We start from the raw sequence: 11,401 nt of genomic DNA, 5'->3' as shown, positions 1-11,401 counted from the left end.
CTTGCTTAGGTGTGCTGGCTGACACTGTGCGGGCCTTGCTTAGGTGTGCTGGCTGACAGACCCTGTGCAGGCCTTGCTTAGGTGTGCTGACAGACACTGTGCGGGCCTTGCTTAGGTGTTGTTTCTGAAGCTTCCAGTTCATGGATAGAAAACACTATTTCCCAGCAGACGTTCTGTTCCTCTGGCTTTTTAAATCTTCTTGCTCCTCTTTTTTTTTGCTGTGTTCCCTGTAGGGGATTGTGTTGTAGATGTATCAGTTGGCATTGGCCACCCCAGGGTCAGTTTCTAGAGAAGATATTTCAAGATCTTTAAATACTGTGTTCTTTATTAAAATATGGAAATACTGTAAATTTTCTTAAAAACCTAATAATTTCTCTAAAAAACTTCAGTGGAGTTAAAATTTGGAATAATGTAAATAGAAATTCAAAATAATGTAAGCAAGGAAACAGGTTTCCTTTCAAATATTAAGTTTACCTGGATGTAAAATACATTAAAAGTTGTGATTTTCTTTTTTAAGACATCAGCAATCTTTCTTTACATGAAAATAGTATTTATTGCATGTTGTTTGGGCTTATTACAGAAATGAATATTTCTATTTAGCTGACGCAGCTACAAAAGCCAGTATTACATTTCCACTGAGACCGTCCCCAAGGGCTTTCTTGTGTCTTGAGTTATGAGGACAGTGGGACAACATGGCCTCTGATGACCAGCGGATTGATTTACATTATATTTAGAAACACAGCCTCCCACAGGCTGCATCCAACTTCTTGTCAACAGTGTTAGCATTTGAAAAAGTAGCTTTATTTTCTTTACCCAAGCCAAACGTTGCCTAGGTTATGTTTGGATGTCTTATCACCATTTGACTCTCAATGACTGTCAGGACTACCTTTTTCCTCCCTTCCTGATGATAACACAACGTGCCTTAACACATGAATGTAACTATTCTTTTCAGGATCTTTTACATTCTCAAGAGAACAAATCAGTAAGGTCTCCAAAAAAATGAGGAAGAATAACACAAAATTGGACATGTTTTGTTGGAGCATGCACCAAAGTAAAGATACGTAAGTTACTTAAACATAGCTCTGGTCACAATTTAAGTAGTGATACGCAGGTTACTTCAACTTAGCTGTTGTCTCAATTTACCCTTCAGCACACACCCAGCAGCATCAGGACTGTCTGCGGAAGCACCTGCATTTCCCCTTCTTACCCTTAAACTTTCTCTGAAATTTGAGAGAGAGAGAATTATTACAGCTGCTAGCCGGAGCTGCCAAATTGGACATATGTTTAAAGCAGGAACGGGTGACAGATTCTTATTGAAAAGAATACACGAGTTTTCACAGCCTCAGAAATAGCCCAGGCAAAGAAAATAGAGATCATTGAATGACTCTGAGAGGCGGGATCGGCAAAGTGGAGACTCGTGAGGGTGGGGTCTTCTCTTTGTATGTATTAAGGAAATCCTCAGAGGTATCCAGTTGCCATCTGCATAGGGGGCCATAAGGCAGTGAGGTCAGGGGGCTAGAATGCAGCCTTCTCTTGATTCATGGTCGGGGCTTGCAGGCAGCACATGCATGCTACTGTTGCATGGGAAGGTAGGCTTTATTTGACACCATTAGGTTTCTCAAAAAAAAAAAAAAAAAAAAAGAAGACAGATATTTGAATTTGGTTGTTGTGCAAGTTGCTGGGCCACTAACCGCACAGATTAGAAGGGTATGGGTCCTTCCACCTATTAGTGAGCCATAACAAACAAAACTTGCACAAGTATGAAATGGGACCCATGGCTAGTAGTCTGTAGTCCCTTGGTTTAGACTCATTATGTAGTTTCTTTATTATTACCAATTGTTGCTTTTATGGTATGGCTTTCAGCAGCTCAGATTCTTCGGACTTTCAGGGTTAGATTAAGTGAATGCAATCTTTAAAACATGAATGCACATTTCCAGTATTTGTGTCTAGTTGTCATAGTTCCTCTAATCTAAATTTGGACTCTATGAATCCCATCAAAATGCAAAGAGCCATTCATTCGGCCGCTCTGAAAGAAGGTTAGTGGATGCACAGTAGCCCCTTTAGTCATGGAGTCTAGAATCTGGCCTTAACCCAACATGGCCAGGCCATCCTAGTAGAACCATCACTCTCCGGACTTGCCTTTTGTAGAGTTTTGAAGATTTGCCCCCTGTGGAGTCCTTCCTGCCAAGTCCTTGAACCTGTGAGAGTAAAGCTGCCAGGGTATTTGTTGAGTGGGAGCTGAAAATAGCCTGCTGTAGCCACACCTGGCACTCAGGACACTTGAGAGGCTTTGGCCTCCTGGTGACCTTGGGAGCATTAAAGCACATCCTCTTTGGCTAATTTCCTTTCAGTGTGGGACTGGTGTCTACCAGAAAGGCAAGACTGTGCTTAAAAATGAAGAGCAAACTACTAAATGTGTCTGGTGTGCCCTCACGGGATCTTTGTATCTGTAGGACATTCTGTGATCATTTAATACTAGGGCATTGATGCTAGCCCAATTTTTAAAACTGTATTTTTGCTTTTATTCGTGTGTATGTATATATGTGTTTCTGTATGAGTGTCTGCCATATGTGTCTGGGTACCCAAAAAGGCCAGAAGAGGGTATTAGATCCCCTGGTACTGGAGTTACAAGTGATTGTGAGCTACCAGTGTGGGTGCTGGGAACTAAACTCTAGTCTTCCTTCTATGAGTGTAGTATGTTCTTAACTGTTGAGCTGTCTCCCTAGACTAGCCTTCCCACAGTCTTCTGCTTGCCAGCTTTGTTCTTTGAAACAATGAAATTGAAGACAACAGATATAAGACCACATAGTTATTTAGTGATAGACTAGGCTAGGAACCCGGATTCTAGTTTCATTGCTTGGCCTGATTCTCTGGGTTAACACCCAGCTTAGAGCTCTTTGCAGGCCGGAAGTAGCTGTGGAGAGCACCTACTTGGTTTGGGATCCTCACCCACTCTCTGCAGTATGTCCAGCTCTCTGTTAGCTTTCTGGGACTGTAACAAATAGCCCACATTGTCAGAAAATTTGCCTAATTTTGGCTCTTGGTTTAGGAGGATGAATTCAGGGGCGACTGACTCCACGACTTTAGGCTTTTGGGCAAAGCAGCATCTCATTTCAGAAGTTCAAGGTGGAACTAAGCTGATTATCTCAAAGTGGTAAGTTCAAAGATGGGATGAGGAAGAATTTGGGTTCTACAATCTCCTTGGGGACATTGTCCCAGTAACTTAAAAACCTCTCAGTAAGTTCTACCTTTTCAAGATTTCACTATCTTTGATGGCATCAATCTGGGGACCACTTGTTTTACACACTGACCTTTGAAGTGCCCTTGGGATTCTAACTATAGCAAGCTTTCAATCAGCTGGACTAATGCTATATTTGTCACACAGCTCCACACCAGTCTACAAGGATGCAGGCAGAGCCTTGCACTGTTCAAGCGGTAGTCATGAACATCTGTTTACCTAACACACTTGTTTTCCTCCTGCATTCATCCGTATTGAACTCAGATGCAGGCATGGTCTTCCTTGATGTTAGAATGTAGAATTTGTACTTGATCCTCTCTCTGTTTTAAGCCTTGGTTTGAGCTGGTAAGATCTGATTTTCTGGCATATCATGGGTTTTATTTCCATGGTCCTGCTAAATTCATAGATGAATGTGGTTTCATTTGGATTCCACATCTTAATGGGAGTTATACTTTACATTTGCTATCTGAGCTTGATATTTGAAGAAATAATGTCTTGTTTCCTGGGTCATGAGGATGGCTGTGCTATGTGCCCAAAGTGTTGAGCAGAGTGACAAACACCAATTAGTGTTTATCTGATGCCTCTTACTGTGAAGTGGGTTTCTTCCACAGTGACCCAAAAGACAGCGTGTTAGAGAACAGGAATATATGGAGTCTGTGTTCCAGAAGGAGGTAAACAATTTCTCATGGGGCAGTGACAACGGGGACAGAGAAGTGTTGTGAGACAAGTAAGGTGCTGGTTGGGAAGCATGGGTATTTCATGACTTTACTCTTACTCAAGTACCCCTGAAAAGTTCTCTTCCGCTCATACTCCTGCAGCCCTGAGGGTATCTACTGTTGGTAGACTCTGTGCTTCTATCATACACATCACCTTACGAGTCACTGTTCCACAAGAGGAGCATCTCAATGCAAACTGGGCATCCCGAATCTAAAAATTCAAAATCTGACATTCTAACACCTGAGATTTTTGAGTTATTGATTTTATCCTATAAGTAACATGATAGCACATACAAGTTTGTTTCACACACAAAACTAATGGACATACTGTATAAAATTAGCCTCAGGCTCTTTGTGGAAGGCACACGTAGGAGGCAGATGACTTCTGAGTTTAGACTTAGGTCTTTGCCCAAGGCATTGCTTGTGAAAATATTACAAAACAAAACATCTCTGAAATCTGAAGTGCTTCTGGTTCCAAACATTTTGGCTGAGGGAGACTCGAGCTGAATTTGCCTTGGTTTTCAGTGGTGCCAACAAGTAACAAGAAGTAAACTTATATTCCATGAACATGGGGAAGGCAGTGGGATATTAGACACTGTGTACTCTGCGGTCTACCTCTCAGGGTTCTTCCACCATCAATTTAGCCACATTCTGTTTTCACAGTGTGGGTGAGATTACTCTGTTCTCCTTGTTTCTCAGGTTGGGTGAGATTACTCTGTTCTCCTTGTTTCTCAGGTTGTTCTTCCTAGTGTTGTCTCCAGGGTAGTTTGAATGAGAAACAAGAACCCATAAGTTCATGTATTTGAATACTTAGTCTCTGGTTGGTTGCACTCTTTGGGGAAGTGATGGATCCTTTAGTCCTTGAAGCCCTGATACAGGAAATATTCTATCACTGGGGTAGGCTTTGAGAGTTCATGGCCTTGTCTACATCCAGTTTGCTCTGTGTACTTCCTGAACCACAAAATGTGACCAGCCATCTTCCTGCTTTGGCCAGTTGCTGCCATGCCCTCCTTGCCATGGACCCTGTCTGTAACCATAAACTAGAATGCATTCTTTCTTCCATAACTTGCTTTTAGTCATGATGTTTTATTGCTCTGACAGAAAAATAACTAATGCAATACCCTTTCAAAAGCTAGCTTTTCGAGCTGAGAAAGCCAAGGCAAGCAAACCAGTAAGGAACATCCCTCCATGGCCTCTGCATCAGCTCCTGCTTCCCAACCTGCTTGAGTTCCAGTCCTGACTTCCTCTGGTGATGGACAGCATGTGGAAGTGTAAGCTGAATAAACCCTTCACCCCCAAAAGTTAGCTTTTATCATCCATCCATCCATCTATCCATCCATCCATTTATCCATCCAATGTATGTATGTATGTATGTATGTATATATGTATGTATGTATGTATGTATGCATTTTCTATCTATCTATCTACCTATCTATCTATCTATCTATCTATCTATCTATCTATCTATCTATCTATCTAATTTAACATTATTATTACTATTATGCAGCAACATACCTCTTGGGGTCAGAGGACAACTCAGCAGGTCCAGTTCTCCCTTTCCAACTTTATATGGATTCCACAATTGGAACTCAGGTCCTCAGGCTTCTTTGATAAGTGACTTTCCCCACTGAGCCTCTTTTTTTTATAGTTTTCATTTCTATCCCACTGGTAATTGAGATACTGTATTTCTTCTGGAGCTTTGTGGTTGTCAGCTTGACCAGATCTGAAATGAATTAATACCCCCAATGGAGGGGCAGACCTGTGAGGGATTTTTGCTTAATTTGAAGTAGGAAGATCAACTTCTAGTGTAGATATACGAGGCAGGAAGACACACCTTTACTCCGGCCAGATCTTTCGAGTTGGGAAGTCATGTTTAACCTGGGCCACACCTTCTGCCGGAAGCCTGTGGAAGGACACAGAAGAAGGAAGCTTGCCTCTTGTCTGCTTGCTCTCATCTTGTTGGCAAGTCCATTCCTTAAGCGTTTGGTGAGAACGGCCCTGGAGACGCTCAGATTTGAACACTTGGTCACCAGGGAGCGGTGCTGTTTGAAAGGATGGGGAGGCATGGCCTTGTTGGAGGAAGTGTGTCCTCCACGAGTGAGCTTTGAGGTTTCAAGAAAGTCCGTTCCAAATCCCGAATCTCCCTCTTTCTCCCTCTTTCTGATGCTTGTGGATCTGGATGTGGAACTCTCAGCTCTTTCTCTAGCACCATGTCTGCCAACATGCCGCCATGCTCCTAAAGGTGATGATAATGGACTAGACCTCTGAAACTGTAAGCCAGCCCCAAATAAATGCTTTCTTTTATAAGAGTTCTCTTGGTCTTTTCACACCAGTAGAAGAGTAACTATGACAGATGGGGAAAAGGGCATTTGGCCATGTAAGAGTTGAGCTCAATTGAGTAGAAAGTATCCTTACATTTAAATTTCTCTTGTCTCTTATGTTTTTTTGTTTACTTCCTTGGTTTGGTCCATATATATATATATATTTTTTTTTTTTTTGAACAGAGAACTTGTTTATTTTTCTTGCTTGAAGTAAAGTATCAGAAAGGCATCCTGTACTTCTGTCATGAAAGCTTTGCTGTGCGCGTAAATTGTAAGACAGTAAGCTCAGGGCGATGAAGAAGACCCAACTCAGTGATTCTCCATTTCCAGAAACACCTCTCTCTCACAACAGCTTGTTCAGCGTTGTCCTAGTCATTCATGTCTCTGAGGCCGGGAAGCCCTTAGTTCATATCAACATTAGGCTGAAATTGCCATTCCTCCCTCTGCTTACTCAGAGGAAATGCTGTGTATGTGGTCGAGGACTAAGAAACACATGCACAAGAACAGTTGAACAAAGAATTCTCCCTGAGCGACAAGAAAGCCTCTCTAATGCATGCCTTCCAGTCTGGCAATGCTTTCTGTGCTGAGAAGTGGTGGCGTGTGCAGGCAGCACAGCTTGGATTGAACATCGTGGATGACTAAAGCAAACTCTTGCAGGCTCTGGGTTCAGATCAGTCTTGACCTTCGGCTCTCCCAGGGCACACCAGCAGGTCTGTGACTCAGTGGTAGAGTATGCTGTGTCCCCGGAGGCGCTTGGAAAAGCCTTCTGGCGTGGCTCGATGCTCAGCTGTATGCGATTTGGGGGCTGGCTATTGCTTCCACCGGGACGCTTCTTATTTGGAGAACTGATTATAAAGATGAAAGTCTTCCGCAGTGTTCTGCTTGTTTTCCCTCCTCAGTGGAGAAACACCGGGGCATGTAAAAGTTTGAATCGCTCTAAGCTGTCACTTAGGGAACCGTTCCTTGGGCCATTTCAGTGAGTCAGGTCAGAATTTTCTGTTAGTTTTCTCTGCTCACTACACATAAGGAGACCCCAGCAAAGCACCGTCCCTGCCAAGCTCTTGGTTCTGACAGTTTGGTTTTTACGACAGCAGCATGCAAAGAAAGGTGTTTTATATATATTTTTAAATTTTTTTATTTTATTGGATATCTTCTTTATTTTAATTTCAAATGTTATCCCCTTTCCTGGTTTTCCCTCCAAAAACCCCCTATCCCATCCCCTCTCCCCCTGCTCACTAACCCACCCACTTCTGCTTCCCTGTCCTGGCATTCCCCTACACTGGGGCATCGAATCTTCCAAAAGTACACATGGAGGGACCCATGGCTCCAGCTGCATATGTAGTAGAGGATGGCCTTGTTGGACATCAATGGGAGGAGAGGCCCTTGGTCCTGAGAAGGTGTTTTATTATAGCACTGCCTTTTTCTCGCCTTCCTTCTCTCTTCTCCTTTCTCAGCGCTCTGGCTCTCACTATGCAACCCATCCCTGCTTTAGAACTTGAGGCAGTGCTCCTGGCTCCACTTCCCGTGTGTGCTCAGGTTGGGAGCTGGAAATAACACTGCTGACGTGTTGAAGCGTTCAGATATCGTCACAGTTCTGGTCTATTCTCCTCCCGCTTCTTTCATGTACTGCTGCCTCCGCTGGCTGTTTTCCTTCTGTACCCGAGTCGGTCATGTCATGTGGCTTCCATTCTACTTCTTCACCCAAAGCTCTTCCTGTCCTCTCATGATTCCTTTTCTCTGTTCATAACACACCCCGGCCCTGATCCCACACAACAAGTTTACATAAGCTTAAATCTATGTTCTACATCTGCAGTATTGGCCTGAGTTAGTTTATTTAAAGAGAGATTGACTGATTCTCTGTCTGTCTCTGTGAGTGTGTGTTTGTGTGGGTGTGTGGGTTCGTGTTCTGCGTCACCGCTGGGGTATGTGAAAGTCGCTCAGGCAGGATGCTAGGCTACATTTCATCCACACTGCCATCGGGGTGTGTGTGTGTGTGTGGGGGGGGGGGTGGTCGGTGCAGAACACAGCCTAAAATGGGCGCCCCAGCCCGGGTTAGAAGCTGCACAGGTTGAGGCCGAGGAAGCAGGTGTTCCCAAACTCTCTGGCTTAGCTCAGGGCTGAATGTCCATGCCCGGAGTGCAGAGGGGCCTTCTGAGGGAGACATAGGAGGCCCTGCTCTGTATGACGAAGGCTTCCACTCATGGCGGTTCTTGATGAGACAGTCTTTGTTTGTCCAAACGGTTTATTCATTGTTCATGGTGGAAAATGGTTGCGTGTCTTACTCAGGGTGGACCAGAGATTAAATACCTTTTGCAGGAAGGAATATCCGGTAAGGGAAGCTTATTGGCTATCTACCTTCCTCAGCTATGAGAAGTACCAAGGGTTTCTGAATCTGCTCGACCTTCCCAGTTTTTGTCTTGCCCCACATGCGTGCACATGTGCGCATGTGCACACAATGCCATGGTAACTTATCAACAGTGTTTTTAGTAGAGTTCTTTATATAAATACTTATATTTTAGTGGCTGTGATAGGCAGTACACAATATATACATAACAGATATGGATTCAGATATACAAATAGAGGAAGACAATGGGAAGACTTAGGAACAAGAGGGCCATCTACCTACCAATGAGGAGCCCTGGACTGATACCACCTACCAGCACCCTGATTTTCAACCATGAGCCTTCCACTATGTGAGGACACAAGCTCTTGTATCTCATGCCACTCCTACTGGTGTGTTACTATGCCAGCTCGGGCAAATCTGTGGACGTTGGTAAGAAATGTTGCAAGGTGAATGATTCTCTCCTTTGCTTTAAGCACCACTGAAATCCCTTTCAGTCATGTATGTGCTAATTTGAAAGTACTGTCCATCTGAAAGTACTCCAAGGACTGGTTGGTATTTGGGCAGTCTTCTCCATGGTCATCTTGTTGATAGTAGTAGATTTACTCAAAACAAAACCAAACCAAAGCTTACAGCTATGGAAACAAACATAGATATCGAAGCCTCCCTTGAATCTATAACAAACCAGTATTTGTTTACAACAAATGAAATGATTGCTTCAATAAGAAGTAACCCACCACCTCAGCATTAATAACCTCTATAAAAATTGCAAAGCCCAGTTAGAGTCTTTACTGTGACTATTTATCATCTGTAATCCAACTCAACCAAAACTTGTTATCTTAAATGCTACTGAACATATTTTTATTGCAAATTATAAGTGTACTTTTTTTTTTTTGCAGAAAAGAATCCTAAGAAAAACTTTAAAGTTTAAAACTATCATGTTAAAGTAAAATTCAGTATGAAGAAGTGAAGGTTGGTACATACAGCAACAGAGAAAGAGTAACACTGGAAAAAATGACCTTTTGTGGAAAAACCTGTTTTAGTGTTTTCTAAATAGATTGTGGTGTTACATTACTATGCCATTGATGTCCCATTGGAAACACCAAGCAGAGTCATGGTTTTATTTTAAAATGCGTGTGTTTACAGTGAACTAGAGCTCACATCATTACCAACTTCTGAAATGAAGGCTAAAAACTCAGGATGGCAACTATAAACATGACAGAGGCTACGATTTCACAATTCATATGTCTAACAAGCAAAGAGGCTTAAAGAGCAATGATGATGAAATGTGGGAGAGCTGGTGTGTAGAATCCTCCTCTCGTCACCTTTGCACAACCCTGACAGGTGCTGAGGTGGACTTCCCGCAGGGTGACTTCATCGATTTACCAATTGTTAACTAATGTGTGTAATTTTCCACTGATTTCTTATTATGCTATTAATTTGTATCTCTCTGATTATTAATTAAATTAAGTATCTTTTCTTGCATTTACAGTTATAAATGTAACTTTATACATTTTTTTCTTGTTGCTACTTTATTTCTAAAAACACCTTTTATATTTATCATATGTGTTGTCTGTAAATCTGTATTATAAAAATCAACATCTAATGAAAACATGCTTGTTTACTATCTTAGGCTCTGTTCTGTTCTGCTGTGAAAAGACACCATCACCAGGGCAACTCTAATGAAAGAAACTTTTTTGTTTGTTTGTTTTGTTTTGTTTTTCGAGACACGGCTTCTCTGTATAGCTCTGGCTGTCCTGGAACTCACTCTGTAGACCAGGCTGGCCTCAAACTCAGAAATCCGCTTGCCTCTGCCACCCAAGTGCTGGGATTAAAGGTGTGCACCTCCACTGCCTGGTCCACATAACTGTTTTTTTTTTTTTAAAGTTTTATTGTATTATAATGAGAAAAGTTACATGATTTCAATTTATCTGAATTTGTTAACATTTAAAAAATATTTTATGTAAATAGAATTAAATCACATTATTGTTTTCCTTTTGTACCCCAACTCTTCCCATAGACCCCCCTGCAGTACCTACAACATCTTTTTTTGTCATATTCTTTAAAATTTATAAAATATATAACAATAAAAATGAGTCTTATAAAAGTTGTTTGATATAAAACATCAATTTAACAGTCTTATGTAGATGAGTGTCTACCACAATACTGAAAATACATACGTTTTTCTCAATATAAATTTTAAATAACTCCAAACATTAACTGTATATTTCAAAATAATACATCACTATTAATATTTTCTTAAAATGAACATAAATGTATAAAATGTTTTGTTTGTTTTATATCTAGTAGAGCTTAAAATCTTGGCTCTTACTGTGGTAACTTGATACAAGAATTACAAACATCAAGCAAAGCATTCAGTTTTACTCTTTGTTGTTCTCTTACAAAACCCCTCCCAGTTTAATTGTCTACATTTCTTTTGGGTATATAAATACTTTTAAAATATATAAGCTGTTCTGAAAACCATAGTATAGTATAAAGACATGAAATAAACAATACTACTAATAGAGAAGCTGAGATAGGAGAAGCAAGATCTCAAGACCCTTATGTTGTACCCAGCAAGACATTGTCACAAACAAACAAGCTGAAAGTATATATGGATTGTATAATATTGAACCTATTTCTCCAATTACCAAATTAGAGAGACCATTGGATGACAGTCAATAAATTTCTAATTTCTCATATTTTGGATTCAATTTATTAGGATATGTTGGTAATATTAATTTTCATATTAAGATATTAAGAAAAAGTAATTGATACTTCCTAT

The 11,401-nt window shown here is 41.2% G+C and overlaps 1 long non-coding RNA gene across 1 annotated transcript in view; it reads left to right on the top strand.

The window, feature by feature from the left end:
- LOC116094346 overlaps positions 1-9,824 on the top strand; it is a 19,754-nt gene extending 9,930 nt beyond the window's left edge. Inside the window, exons 2-4 of the long non-coding RNA XR_004120059.1 lie at positions 953-1,061; positions 3,050-3,154; positions 9,516-9,824. This is a non-coding gene — a long non-coding RNA (uncharacterized LOC116094346). The remainder of the gene's footprint in view (positions 1-952; positions 1,062-3,049; positions 3,155-9,515) is intronic.
- The last annotated feature ends 1,577 nt before the right edge of the window (positions 9,825-11,401 follow it).

This window comes from Mastomys coucha, unplaced genomic scaffold (genome assembly GCF_008632895.1).
Source record: "Mastomys coucha isolate ucsf_1 unplaced genomic scaffold, UCSF_Mcou_1 pScaffold16, whole genome shotgun sequence".
Classification (NCBI taxonomy): Eukaryota; Metazoa; Chordata; class Mammalia; order Rodentia; family Muridae; genus Mastomys; species Mastomys coucha.
This window is presented reverse-complemented; position numbering and strand designations above follow the sequence as displayed.